Source organism: Arachis hypogaea, chromosome 11, assembly GCF_003086295.3.
Source record: "Arachis hypogaea cultivar Tifrunner chromosome 11, arahy.Tifrunner.gnm2.J5K5, whole genome shotgun sequence".
NCBI lineage: Eukaryota > Viridiplantae > Streptophyta > Magnoliopsida > Fabales > Fabaceae > Arachis > Arachis hypogaea.
In genome coordinates, this window is record NC_092046.1 from 127,571,981 (window position 1) to 127,588,329 (window position 16,349).

Consider the following 16,349-nt stretch of genomic DNA (forward strand, 5'->3'; position numbering starts at 1 on the left):
TTATACAATCTATTACTACCTCTCTCTAGACTATTTTCTTTACACTAATATGTAAAAGACAAATTAAAACCATGACATTTTTAAATCAAATTATTTTTTATTTATTTCCTAATAATTGAAAAAATTGATTTACAAATCAAATTAATTAATTTTAATTTAAAAAATTTCCAAATACACAATATAAAAAAAACTATTAAATTTAGCAGCTCTTGGTTCGCCCCTTTTCTTCTTTCTCCAAAAAAAACTTTTAAATACGAATGGAAGTAATGAAAAGTTATTTGAATCACTAATGAAAGAATTTTAGATAGAATATTTTGCGGTAGAAATAAGGAGAAAAGAGACTTCAATAAATTAAGCAAGATACACCGTGTGCGAAAAAATCAAAGGGACTTGGGATTTAAGAATCTAAGAACCTTTAATCTTGCTATGTTAGAAAAACAGGAATGGAGATTGATGACCAAATTGAATTTCCTAGTGACTTAAAGTATTCGAAGCAAGTACTTTAGATACACTACAAAAAAAATTGTCCGTTACTATTGAATTTATTGGTAAATTTACTAAAAAAAATCGATGGTATAAACCTTGTCGATAAATATTTATCGGTAGATTTTTTTGTCGATTGTTAATTACCAGCGGATATTAGTTTTTAATTAGCAAAATTTTAGAGGTTGTTACCGTCAGATTTATCCCTGTCGGTAAACTTAAATTTTATTTTTTTAAAAAAATTTGTTTAAAAATTTATATATAATTTTAAATTTAATAATTTTTAAATTAAAAAAATTTAAAATTTTATAATTTTTCATAATAATTTTTTATAATTTTCATTAAAAATTCACAAACAAAGTTTACAAAAAATGTTAAAACTCTTTAGACAATAAAATATTAAAAAAAATTAATTATACAAATTAGACAAATTAAGATTATAAGTAATCCATATTTATCTGCAAATGAGACAAATTAATTATATAAAGAGAGTGCAAGTTATAGACAAATGGCACAAATTCATAGAGAATCAATTAACATATTATGACACGTTAAGATTCAAAGTAATCCACTAACATGCATATGTATATCTCTCAGATAATATATATATTTAAGCTTATACAATTTTAATAACTTACAAACCTAGTTGGAGGTTTTGCATCATAAATTATTAATCTATGAACAAATAATTACCAGCACCGGAGATCTACCATCTACACGTGTAGTTTTTCGAATAGCAGGCTGTATACCTTTAATTGCAAACCATAAACATAATCAACACACAAACTATAAATATAATCAACACACAAATTATAATTAAACAAACAAATCAAATTTCATAAATTTAAATGAGTAAATTGCAACAAATTCAGTAAAATTAATAACAATCAACAATAAGTCAATAATTAATTCATAATTGTTAGAACCGAATCGATGATCGAACCAGTCAGATTACTAGTTTATTAGTTCATTAGTTTAACCGATAAATTATTAGTTGAACCGATATAACTGGTCCTATAGAAATAAAAAATATAAAATAGTCAAAAATTTAAAATTAAAATTTAAAATACATATTTTCACTACTTTAAAAATAATCAAGTTTCAACAAATTATCATCTGGTTATTATTAAATAAGTATATAAAATTCTAGTATTTTTTACATGATAAAAATTTTTTAACTTTATTTTTATATTAAAGTATTTTTATATTTGAGCTCCTCGTTAATAAGTCTATTTTTAGTAGTTTAAAATCCATCTTAGATATATTGAATTTTTATTTTGTCACGGCAAGTGATTTGAAGATAGAGTTTTGAAAAAAAAGTCTCTTTGTATAAATTGATATATAAAAATTAGGAGGCCACTCAGATAAACATGCCTAAAAGGTCTTTTTTTAAAGATGTCTTTATGTTGTGTTTTAATTGGTTTTGGTATAATTTATTCGGTGTTCCTCATCACATATTATTAAATTCCTCAAAAGATTTTCTTTCCAAAAACAATAAAAAACATTTAATTTGGACTAAAACAAAAAAGGTAATAGATTAACTATTAGATTTTTTTAAAAGATTATTTACATAAAAAAATATATCACATTCATCAAATATATATATATATATATATATATATATATATATATATAAAAGCTCTTAAAAAATTTTATAAATAAAAAATAATTAATTTTTATTCGTATAATATATAAAATAATTACTATATTATTATTATATTATAGATTAAAATTTACTAATTTAAATTTTGTTTTTATTTTTAATATAAGCATTAGAAATAAATAATTTTTTTATAACAAGATATATTGTAATAAAATATATATAATATTAATTAGTTTTTAAAAAATTCTGAAAAGATGATTTTTTCTAATAAAGTGTTATTAAAAAATTAACATTATAAAAACTAATTTCAACCAATATGATATAATATGATATAATAGGTTATTAAATATATTTAATACAAAACACATTGAATATAAATTTTTATTGAGTTTAAATTTTAAATAATTTTTAATTAAATTTCAAATATTTTTATTTTAAAGAGTTAGAATATTTTAACATCATTTTTTTCGTATCTTTTTAATTGAGTCTTTGATTTTTTAAATTATAAACCTTATTTATAATTAAGAGTAATGTTTTAACACCACCAATTAGTCACACATATAAAAATACAAGAACAATTCTATTGTCATAATTATAATCTAACTTTATAAGCAATACAATACAATGAAACTATATATAAGTAATATAACTAAATTTTATCTACTTCTATAGTCACATTTCATAAATAATATAATTAAATTATATTTATGTTTATAATTAAAATATGAATAAAAATACAAAAAAGTATCAAGATGGTTAATTTTTTTCATTCATAATTTTTTATTATTTTTGTTGTGAAAAATTTAATTATTTTAATAATTAATTATTTTTAAAAAAAAGATAATTGAATAACACAAAAAAGTCTTATTAAGAGTAATTTATTTATATATGATTAAAAAATAATTGAATAATTATATACGGTAAAAAATTAATATTATTAAAAAATAAAAATAAAATTTATTTTAAAATTAAAAATAAAGTTTATTTAAAAATAAAATTAAAAATCATGGTTTTTTTTCTTTTTTCCAAAATTTATCTACGAGTAATTCTATAAATATTTTATGATGAATAAAAATATTAAACTCATACTAAAATTTATTCTAATAAAATTTATTTTTATTCTACTAAACGTTAAATAAATTATTGAAAAGAATTTTGTTTCCTCTATTAGAGAAGAATGATAAACTTCCATACTTCTATTATGTTATGGCAATAATTTGGCCTGTTATTTTTTAATGTACATAATAATAATAATAATAATAATAATAATAATAATAATAATAATAATAATAATAATAATAAACAAGTATATCACAGTAAAAAAGAAAGCACGTCACCAAATAATTTATCATCCGAATTATATATGAATCAAATTGATAATATGAAAGCTAACACTACAAAAATCGACAACAAAGTTAGAGACTTATAAAACCTTTCTTAAGATCATAGAAAAAAAAAAACGTTTATATTTGTGTGATATACAAAGCAATTATCATATTATTATTATTATTATTATTATTATTATTATTATTATTATTATTATTATTATTATTATTATTATTATTATTATTATTATTATTATATATATATATATATATATATATATATATATATATATATATATATGAGCAAAAAAAGTCCAACTGTATGTTTTAAAGTAAATTTTTTTTTAATATTTGATTAAATGTTCTTGTATTTAGTACTTTTTTTTGCACTTCCTCTTAGTTAAAAATATAATCATTATAATTTTTTAGTTATTATTGCTAGGGTACAGATGGGATATGGCTGAAATTTCGATCCAATCCACACTAAACTCATTAGATCAAATTCGATATTAGCACTTTTTATGTTTGGATCAGATATCAAATATATCCATAAAATAAAAAATATAAAAAAATTTTATTTTTATAAAAAAAAGTCAATAATTTTTTTGTTTACTTTTTTAAACATATTTATTTCTATCTGATTAGAGTGTGGATCCGATTCGATCCAATCCGATCATCTTACAGATCAGATCATATTCTCAAATTACAGATCAGATACGGATAAATACTGTGGATTTATATGGATATGATCTAATCTATGAACACCCCTAACTATTACTATAGGTTCATTGTTGCAAAAGAATGTTTCTTTTATTATAAACTATTATTAGATTTTAATTACCATTAAAACAACTGAATTGTCAACTTAATTACCATTATTATATCCATAGTTGTAAAAATCGAACTGGATCGGTTGGTTCGACCAAAAAACTAGTGAACCGGACTAGAACTGGATTATAGTCCAGTTCGGTTTACTCTTTGGACCGTTTAAGGAATAAAATCGGTGTGAACTGGTAAGAACCGGTGCAAACCGGTCTAACCAAACTGGTCTGCTTGAAAATTTTTTTAAAATATCTCCACAAGGTCTCAAGAACCTTGGAGCAAAAGTAACCTCTACTTGCCACTTAGCCATTGCACTTCTAAGTACTATATTTGACAAATACTAATTATATAGTATACATAAATATTTAATTTAATTTAATTTTTATTTTTTCTATTTTTAAAATTAATTATATTTTAATTATATACCATTATTAATATAAATATAAATTTCACTAAAAATTTATTAATTTACTTGATCTATTTTATTGCTAGTATTGTGATTAAGGTTATTTGTTTTGATGTTAGTGTTAAAATCTACTGATATTATAGTTAGATGATAGGCTTTGTGAATTAATTATTTTTTTTATTGTGTCAAAATAAGACATTATTGTAGTATTAAAATTTTATGATTTTTTTTATATTAGTTATTTTTAGAAGTTGAGACTTGATTCTTCATAAAATGTTAGTGAAGATATGTATTTCAAATTTTAATTTTAAGTTTTTAACTATTTTATATTTTATATTTACGTGAGACCAGTTTTATCGGTTCAACCAGTGATTTATCAGTTGAACCAATAAACCAGTGAACCAGTAGCTTGATCGGTTCGATCACTGGTTCAGTTCTAACAATTATATTTCAATCTAATTTCAAAAATTTCGATTTACTCAATTTAATAGTTATGACTCACAATTGGTTCCTAATCAAGCAACAACAAATTATGTCTCCCAATTGGTTCCTAATCAGTTCTAACAATTATGTCTCCCAACTTAATAGTTATGACTCACATTGGTTCCTAATCTTATTTTTGTCACTGTCTCACAAAATCGTTAACGACATGCTGAAATGGACTAACGACTACTACATTATACATTCTAGCGACTATTTGATGTGACAATTGAAATTTTTTTACCTTATTTTTTATTTTCAACTAAACACTTAAAACCCTAATATGAGTCACGGATACCTAAGTTAAAAAATCAAACTAAGTAAATTGAAACTTTAAAAATCAGATTAAAGCTCGAATATAACTTCAAAACAGAACTTTAACTTATGTAGTGATTAATTTAAATGAAAATCAAATAAATCAAAATTCAACATAATTTTTATCAATGTTTTTAAATTCGAAATTTCTATACCAAAATTAACTAGGATTTTTCTTTAAATTAAAAATTTAATGAAATAGTGACTTTAATTATCTTAACCAATATCCTAATTAATTGCTTTTATGTCTTAAAAAAACCGTATATGAGAAAAAATAATTAATTTGTCTACTTTAATAAATAGTTATTTTACTAAAATGAGAAACTATTTTTTTAAAATTTTTAAGAACTAATTAATATTATATATATTTTGTTACACTACATTTAATTATAAAAATTTTATTTATTTCTAATACTTATATTAAAAATAAAAAAAATTAAATTAGTGAATCTTAATCTATAATATAATAATAATATAGTAATTATTTTATATATTGTACGAATATAAATTAATTATTTTTTTTTATATAAAAATTTTTAAACGCTTGAGCTTGTTTTATATATATATATATATATATATATATTTATGAATGTGATATATTTTTTATGTAAATAATCTTTTAAAAAAATCTAATAGTTAATCTATTACTTTTTTTGTTTTAGTCCAAATTAAATATTTTTTAGTATTTTTGGAAAGAAAATCTTTTGAGGAATTTAATAATATGTGATGAGGAACACCGAATAAATTATACAGAAACCAATTAAAACACAATATGAAAACATCTTTAAAAAAAGACGTTTTAGGCGTGTTTATCTGAGTGGCCTCCTAAAAGTTAAAGTATTTGTATAAGATTCATCATTTCTTTAATTCTTAGTTCTCACTATATTATTTTTTAAAAAAAAGGAGTTTGGTGTTAATTAATACTGACGAATAAAATATTACAGAATATATTTATAGCAGGAACAGATACATCATCGAGCACAATAGAATGGACAATTGCTTAATTAATTAGAAATACAAGAGTACATGCCAAAGTCCAACAAGAGTTGGATTCTATAGTGGTTCAAGATAGGCTCGTAACCGAAATGGACTTAGCCCATCTCCTTTACTAGAGACAGTGGTAAAGGAAGCGTTTCGTCTTCACCCAACAACTTTCATTGCCACATGTTACATCAGAGAGCTATGAGATCTTTAACTACCACATCCTAAAAGGTGCAACCTTGCTTGTAAAATGTGTAGGCCATATCACGTGATTCGAAAGAGTGAGATGACCCACTAGAGTTCAAGCCTAAGACGTTCCTCCCTGGTGGGGAGAAAGCCCATGTTGATGTTAGAGTGAATAACTTTGAGATTATACCGTTTGGTTCAGGGAGTAAGATAAGTGCGGGAATGAGCCTTGGGCTGAGGATGGTTCAATTGGTAATTGCCAATTGGTGCATGCATTTGAGTGGGAGTTGGAAAATGGGTTAAAGTAAAAAAAAGCTGAACATGGATGAGGTCTATGGACTTACTCTCCAAATAGCCGTGCCACTTTTGATGCACTCTCGCGCTAGGCTTTCACCACACGTCTACTTACCGTGATGTTTTGTTTATGGTTTAAAATATTAAATAAAGTAAATAGCCATTTTGACATTGAAAAGATTTCGATTTTGACAAAATAATCTCTCAAAAATAATAACTACAAATTGATCCTCCCAAAAATATATTCTATTTGACAAAATGATCCAAAGTCGATAATTAATTTTTTAGTCAATTAAATTTTTTATGATATTTCTAATCTAACCTCATCTTTTTCTCTCTCAAATATCAGTAACATCACTTTTGTCCTTTCCTATTCTATTCCACTACCACCAGTCCACCACCTTATATTGCTGCCCTCATCCATTTTTATCGTCATCAACTTCTATCCCATTCAATCTTATTGTTACTATGCATTATCCCATCCATTACCGCTCACACACGTTTAGAGTCATTATTATCATTATCATTATTATTACTGCCAATATCATCACACCTAAGATTTTGAGAACTAGACCGGTCATTGAACTAATATAGTCACTATTTTATTGGTCCAATTGATCTAACCGTAGTTCAACTGCAAAAATTATGTTAGAATAAAATAATAAATAAATTATAGAATAGCTCTCATCAACACAATAAAAAAACAATCAATAAATTATGAACACAATAAAATTATATAATATATTTATTGTTATAATATAAAATTACAGAACATGTTTAATAGTTAATTACATTGATAGTTGATACATGGGCATCATGTTGTGTTTTTTATATACTTTTTCATATAAAAAATTAGTTCATAATGCTTAATTATTAGGTATTTTTGTGCTTAAGTTGTTTATTATTTTGATTTCTTTGATTTGATTAATTTTGTAGAAAAAGGAGCAAAAAGCACAAAACAAACTTAAAAAAGAAAGGAGAAGTTTGGACACACTTTAAAACCCCATAAAACATGCAAATAAATGCATGAGGTGTTCTTATGATAAGCCAAAGAAACAATGCATTTAATAAATTGAGTAATGAATCCATGAAACACGCAGTGTGAATATGTTATTAGCATGGATCCATAAAGGCAAGCATGAATGGAATAAGCAATGAAAAAAAGAAGGCACTAGAACTGGCGCTGGAAATGGTGCTCAGAAACCCGGCAGCTAGTGCCTAGCATGAAGCAAAGGCAACGCTGGAATTGAAGTTGGCAAAGCCAACACCCAATAATGAAAACTGGGCGCTGGAAGTGAAGTTGGCGCTGCCCTGGGAGAAGTTGGCGCTGGAAGTGGCGCTGGTTTGGGCACTCATTTAATCAAAACCAGCGAAGGTGGTCACGCGTATGCGTGACCCATGCATACGCGTGACAAGTGAAACCAACGCCAGGATTGAATCGGTGCTCGATAAACCAATGCCTGTGGCCATGCGTACGCGTGAGGATAAATAGTTGTGTACCTGAAAGTGAGGCCTGGCGCTGACTTTGGCGCGGGTTTGGGTGCTTGTTTACTCAGCGTCTGCAACGAAGGCCACGAATACGCGTGGACGATGCGTAAGCGTGAGGATGAAAATCAGCGTCAATATTAAAGGGGTGCTCGATTAATCAGCGCCTGTGATAAGGGTCACGTGTACGCGTGGGCGACGTGTAAATGTGACAAGTGAAAGCAGCACCCAATATAAAGGGCGCTTGATTGAGAAACGCCCAAATCAGCGCCCATACAAGCTAAGTGACTCCTGGAGCTTCATTTTAGTTCAATTAAATTCATTCAAGGTCCAACTCAAAATTCATGCAAGCAAGCCCACAAATACCACTCAATCAAAGCCACAAGAATCATCTAGAAGTAGTTAATTTTCATTTGATTGTAATTTGTTGCGAATTCCATTTGAATTTGTAATTTAGGATAGCTATAAATAGGACCATCATACACCCATCTAAAGGGGAATTCGAGGAGGGGGTCTTCGGACTCCTCTCTTCTCTCACACATTCTTCTCTTCCATTTTCTTCTATATCACTATTGTAAATATTTAGTTATGAGTCACTAACTCTTTCAATTGGGAAAAAGAGATCTATCACAATTTAATGGATTGATTTATTTTCATTCTTCATCTTCAATTCTTCTTTCATTGATTCTTTAGAGAGAGTCTGTGTATTTCAAATATCTAATTACTATCGAGAGATGGATTAGATCTATTTGAATTCTATGATGAACTTGAGAAAGAAGTCATAGAATTCAGTTTGAGGCTCTTCTCTCATAATTTATCTCTTGATTGATAATTCTTAGTTCAGTATGTGACATGTAACCACTTTGAATTGATATCTTGAGGGTTGTGTGGCCTTTGAATCAGAAATTGAACTTCATCTCCTCTCATGAGCAATTAGATCAAGAGATTGACAATTGATCAAGTTAAGAAAAATCAAATCACCAAGAGATTGGGGTTTGATTACTTATGATTTTCCAAGAGATCAATGATTGCATGATTGAAGAGGATATGAGAATTGTTTGATCCTGAGAATACAATATCTCTTGATCCCAATGTTCTTTTTATTCTTAATTCTAGTTATTTACTTTCTTGCCCTTTTCTTTTTTAGTACTTTTACATTTCACGTACTTTACATTTCTTGCAATTTAACTTTCCAACACTTTACTTTCTTGTACTTTATATTCTTGTTATTTACTTTCTAGTCTTTTATTGCTTTCTTTTAATTTCATGTCATTTATATTTCTCATTTGCTCATAATTACAATATGAACCGTCTACCTAGAACAATCAATCAACTATTGCTTGCTTAATCCTTTAATCGTTGTGGGATCGACCTCACTCTTGTGAGTTTTACTACTTGATACGACTCGGTATACTTGTCGGTAGTTATACGGATAAATTTTTTCGTATCAAATTTTTGGCGCTGTTGTCGGGGATTAATTATGATTAACAAACTACCGGTTGGTTAATTTTCTAGATTAGACATTTTTTAATTTTTTTACTTGCTTTTGTTTCTTTATTTTCTCTTGCCAATCAAGTGTTTGTGTTATTGCCTCACTAAGAATTCCTTATTTGTGACATAAGAAACTTCAATTTCTCTTGGTGATTGTGTTTGATACAAAGTATTTTCAAGTAAGAATGGAGTTTACCTCATATTTTGATCAATCATATTACATGGGATATTGCCCACCACCACAAAATGATTCATGTTATTATCTTAATGGTGGCTGGAAATATCAACAAGGAACGATGGAATTTGAGCAATCAAATAAAATGGAATACCTCCCCACATCCACAAAATAACTCATATTGTTATGACAACTACCCAAATTGTGGTTGGAGAAGAGATTTTAATGCTCCGTACCCCATTTATCAAGAGCCATTATCCCTAAATTGTCCAATCTATGCACCTCCATAGACTCATCGAAAAACTCTTCTAGCACTTGCAATAGAGGAGCTCTCCCAGAGATATCTCTCAATTGCCCAAATAAGTGATTTCTTGAGGCAAAATGTAAGAGAGGTGATTGAAGATATGAAAACCTCAAAGAGGAATCAAGAAGAGCAAATGAGACAATTGGAATAATATTTTATTGATGAACCAATTAATGTCTTCCCTTGGTCAGGGAAAGAAAATCATGCCATCATCTTAAGGAGTGGAGTAGTGCTTAATGTGGTGAAAATGAAGCAAAAAGTTGCATAGAGGGAGAGTCCATTGAACCACCATTTTAAGAAGTTCTTGGTGAAGAAAACACTCCAACCATCACACAACTCCCAAGTCTTGATATCAAAGAAGTGAAGGCAATCAACAAAAACACTGAAAAGAGGATTGTGACCAAGGAATGGAGGGCAATATCCATGAAGAAGAATAGGTCAACAACAAGCAATCCCACCCCTAACCTAACAAGCAAAGTGAGTCAAGCCAATAACAAAAGAATGCTTGCTGGGAGGAGATCAAAATAGGGGACTTCAATTTTTTTTCTCTTCTCCCCTTAAATCATTTCTCTGAACCAATTGGAAGAAGAGGAAGAAATTCATAAACAAAATATCAAGCTAATGACACTAAAAGAGCACTTGTTGGGAGGCAACCCAACCGTTGGTAACATTTTCTTTCTTTGCTTAGTTTACTTTCAATAATTTGATATGAGATTGCATAAAATAAGTTTAGTGTTGCCTTGCAACAATTTGATTCCAAATATTTACTGGGTACTTGCATCAATTCCAATTGAAAGTGTCACACTAAGTTTGGTGTTGCCACTTATCTTTCATGCAATGTATTATGCAACACCACTTATTAGTGCAATCACCATATCTCTATTTCTTTGGCCTTTATTGTTATTTTTAACCTTGCTTGCTTAAACACATGCATTACTTATATCATTTTAAGACATTCATGACCCATCATAAATTCCATCACCACTATTTTATTTGTTGCTTGAGGACAAGCAATCATTCTAAGTTTGGTGTGGAAGGGGAAGAATAGAAGGAAAATGACAACAATGATGAAGAACTACAAGGTGGTAAAGTTCCTTTTCCTCTCGTTTATTCCCTGTACATTCAATTGCATGATTGTCTTCCATTTTTTTTATATGCATGTGTGTTACTCTTTGTGAATAAGCATAGTTTAATTTTTGAATTGTAATATGTTGCTGTGACATTATAATTACCATCTTGAATTTTGTGAATCAAAGTAATTAAGTATCATGATCATAAACAAACAAGGAAATTAAAGAAGAAGCTAGCATGAGCTTATAAGTATTAGGAGGCTAGCATGATTAATTTTTCTTTGCTCAATTGTATTTGAATTTGTTTAATTAAAATTTTTATCTAGGACATTTTATGAAATTTTTGAAATCTTGAAAACCTTGAAGAAGCAATGCAATTAAGTCAAGAAAGAATAAGGGAAAAATGAGAAAGTTGAAGGGTTTGAGTACCAATGACAATCCATTTGTCAAGTACTTGTGGTGTTTATGTATCATGTAAAAAGCCTGAAAACAAAACACTTAGAGTCAAGGCTAGGCTCAAGTGTAAAGCACTCCCTCAAAACTCAAGGCTCTGAGCATCAATGATTAGAGAGTAAAGAAAAGAAACAAATGAGTTTAAAGAGTCCTCTAATTAAATGCTTGTGGTGCTTATGTATCAAGTGATAATACTTGAAAACAAAGTATTTAGAGTTGAAGCTTTCAACAAATGGTGCAAAGCATCCAAGAAGCTAAGCTAAGAAGAAAATGAAAAGCTTGTTTCAAGGAAGGGATATAAAGAAAAGATTTCATAAAGTAAGCTAGATAGAAACATCAATCATTTGAATTTCTTTTGTGATTGTTGCATACATAGTAAACTAGCCAACCACGAACATTAAATTGCTATTCTTCTCACCTTGGATTGTCAAAATTTATTGCATGATTCCTTATTTGCTTGAGGACAAGCAAAGTTTGAGTTTGGTGTTGTGATACATGGACATCATGTTGTGTTTTTGTATACTTTTTTATATCAAAAATTAGTTCATAATGCTTAACTATTGAGTAGTATTTTTGTGCTTAAGTTGTATATTGTTTTGATCTCTTTGATTTGATTAATTTTGTAGAAACTGGTAGAAAAAAGAGCAAAAAGCACAAAACAAGCTTAAAAGAAGAAAGGAGAAGTTTAGACACACTTTAGAACCCCATGAAGCATGCAAATAAATGCATGAGGTGTTCATATGATAAGCCAAACAAAACATGCATTTGATACATTGAGTAACGAATCCATAAAACACGTAGTGTGAAAATGTTATTAGCATGGATCCATAAAGGCAAGCATGAATGGAATAAGCAATGAAGAAAGGAAGGCGCTGCAACTGGCGCTGGAAGTGGCGCTTAGAAACCCAGCGCCTAGCATGAAGCAAAGGCAACGCTGGAATTGAAGTTGGCAAAGCCAACGCCCAACAATGAAGACTGGGCGCTGGAAGTGAAGTTGGTGCCACCCTGGGAGAAGTTGGCGCTGGAAGTGGCGCTCATTTACTCAATGCCAGTGAAGGAGGTCACGCGTACGCGTGACAAGTGAACCCAACGCCAGGATTGAACTGGCGCTCGATAAACCAACGCTTGTGATGAAGGCCACGCGTACGCGTGGGCGATGCATACGCGTGAGGATAAAGAGTTGTGTCCCTGGAAGTAAGGCCCGTCGCTGACTTTGGCGCTGGTTTGGTTGCTTGTTTACTCAGCGCCTGCGACGAAGGCCACGCGTACGCGTGGGTGATGCATACGCGTGAGGGGGAAAACCAGTGCCAGGATTAAATGGGCGCTCGATTAATCAGCGCCTGTGATAAGAGTCACGCGTACGCGTGGGCGACGCGTACGCGTGACAAGTGAAAGCAGCGCCCATACATGCTAAGTGACCCCTGGAGCTTTATTTTGATTCAATTAAATTCAAGGTCCAACTCAAAATTCATGCAAGTAATCCCACAAATACCACTCAATCAAGGCCACAAGAATAATTTAGAAGTAGTTAATTTTCATTTGAATGTAATTTGTTTTGAATTCCATTTGAATTTGTAATTTCGGATAGCTATAAACAGGACCATCATACACCTATCTAAAGGGGAATTCGGGGAGGGGGTCTTCGGACTCCTCTCTTCTCTCACACACTCTTCTCTTCCATTTTCTTCCATATCACTATTGTAAATATTTATTTATGAGTCACTAACTCTTTCAATTGAAAAAGAGAGCTCTGTTGCAATTTAATGGATTGATTTATTTTCATTCTTCATCTTCAATTCTTCTTTCATTGCGTTTTTAGAGATAGTCTTTGTACTTCAAAGATCTAATTACTATCGAGAGAGGGATTAGATCTATTTGAGTTCTATGATAAACTTGAGAAAGGAGTCATAGAATTCAGTTTGGGACTCTTCTCTCATAATTTTCTGGATTGATAATTCTTAGTCCGATATGTGACATGTAACCACTTTGAATTGATATCTTGAGGGTTGTGTGGCCTTTGAATCAGAAATTGAACTTCATCTCTTTTCATGAGTAATTAGATCAAGAGATTGGCAATTGACCAAGTTAAGAGAAATCAAATCACCAAGAGATTGGGGTTTTATTACTTATGATTTGCCAAGAGATCAATAATTTCATGATTGAAGAGGAGATGAGAATTGTTGATCCTGAGAATACAATATCTCTTGATCCCAATGTTCTTTTTATTCTTAATTCTAGTTATTTACTTTCTTGCTCTTTTCTTTCTTAGTACTTTTACATTTCCCGTACTTTACATTTCTTGCAATTTAACTTTTCAGCACTTTACTTTCTTGTACTTTATATTCTTGTCATTTACTTTCTAGTCATTTCTTGCTTTCTTTTAATTTCATGTCATTTATATTTCTTATTTGCTCATCATTACAATATGAATCGTCTAACTAGAATAATCAATCAACTATTGCTTGCTTAATCCTTTAATCCTCGTGGGATCGACCTCACTCTTGTGAGTTTTATTACTTGATACGACTCGGTATACTTGCCGGTAGTTATACGGATAAATTTTTCCGTATCAATAGTATTAAATATTTTTCAAGCATCCAATCAAATATATTTTCAGATGATCTTTAAAATTTATAAATTGAGTCATGTAAACTATCTTTAGAAAGATAGCACAGATAAATTAAATCTTATAAGATTAATTAATATCAAACAAAAAAATGTAGTACATATAATCAGCATAATTTGGAAATATGCCATGCTTTCTCCTTCTTTCTTCGTAGAGATAAGCAACAATTACAAGGGATGGAAATAAATAAACTAACCAAGTCAAAAACATTGGCCTTAAAATTTGAAGCAAAGGCCTTTGGAATATATTGAGGAAGAATAACAATATACACAATTCCTGCCATAAGCTTTCATAAGGGAAAAGTATTTTTATAAATTCAAAAATAGTAGCTCTCATTAACTCAATAAAAAATACCAACAGCACAACACAACCAAAAATCAAATAAATTATCAACAAAAATTCAAAAACAACAACAAATAATCAACAAAAACTCTGAAATCAATAAATCATCAAAACAATCACAATCTAATCTAACTATCTGAGCATAATTAATTCACAAAAGTGCAAAACACAATAGCATCATATTAGCATTACTCTCCTAGCAGCTAAAAGCCTAAAACACAAAATACAAAACAGACAACAACACAGTAGAACCTGAGCTAATCGTCATTGATAATCAGATAATCATTTACATATTTAACAAAAACACAAAGCAGCAATAACACAGCAGAGCCAGAATTCAGAAATCAAATAATCATTCAACAAAAAATAAAAAACACAAGACAACAGCACACCAAAGCCAGAGCAATCAATGATTTCAACAAAAATACAAAACGCCTGTAATCAATGATTTTACAACAGAGAATAAAACAAAAAATGAAGAGTAAGTTAGCGTGGTCCTAACCTTCGAGAGGTGTTGAGCGCGACGGAGAGCTAGACGATAGACAACGATTGAGTGCGACGAGACGATGGCGACAAGACGACTGCGAGCAGGACAAATACGATGGAGGATGGGCGCCAAGCGAGGAAGAAGAGAGCGAACAAGGGGTTTGAGTTGGATAATGCCGACAATATGAAGAGAGACTCCCTGGATATCCACAGACGGCGGTAGTGGGTCACTCCGTTCGGTGGCGATGGAGGCTAGCTAGGGTTTTCACTTTTTCTTTTCTTCGAGTGAAGGAATGAAACTATGAATGGAACAAAAGAGAGGAGAGAGCATTCAGAGCAGCAACGCGTTCAGTTTATTTTTCCAAAACGACGTCGCATTAGATAAACCGGTCGGTTACTGGTCCGGTCCACCGACCAATTTTTGGATGGTTCAGCGATTTCTCCCCAGTTCTGTCATGAGCGGTTTTTAGTGGTGGACCGAACCGCTTGTAACGTCGTTCCTGCTCAGACCGGTTCAACCTACTGACATTGTTGTCTTTCTCATCACACTCCACCCCTTGCAGCTTCTCACCTACCACTACCACTACCTAGGGGTGACAATAGGTAGGGTTTGGATCCAACCCTAATCTTACCCGCGAGTTGAGAATATTCCAACCCTAATCCTACCCGCTCTTAACCCGCGGGTACCTGACCCTACCCGCAGGTTACAAAAAATATACAGCATTATTATACAACTTGAAGATAATTTAAAATAGAACTAATTTTTATGTAAAAAAAATATTAAATTATCAATTAATGATTTTTTTTAGTGGTTAAGGATCTTTTGCATTTAGTGAAAGGTCTTTGATTCAATATCTACTTAAAACATATTTTTATATAAGTATATAACATAAACATATATAGAGTGCAGGTTGGTCGGACAGGTTTGAGACTCAACCCGCACCCTACCGGACCCACACGAGAACCCTACCTGCACCCTACCCTACCCGCTGCGGATCGGGTTGGGTACCCACGGGTAGGGT

General features: G+C 30.1%; 1 pseudogene; it reads left to right on the forward strand.

Moving 5' to 3' along the window:
• Positions 1 to 443: 443 nt before the first annotated feature.
• Positions 444 to 7,015, forward strand: LOC140176199 (flavonoid 3'-monooxygenase-like; annotated as a pseudogene).
• Positions 7,016 to 16,349: the final 9,334 nt, after the last annotated feature.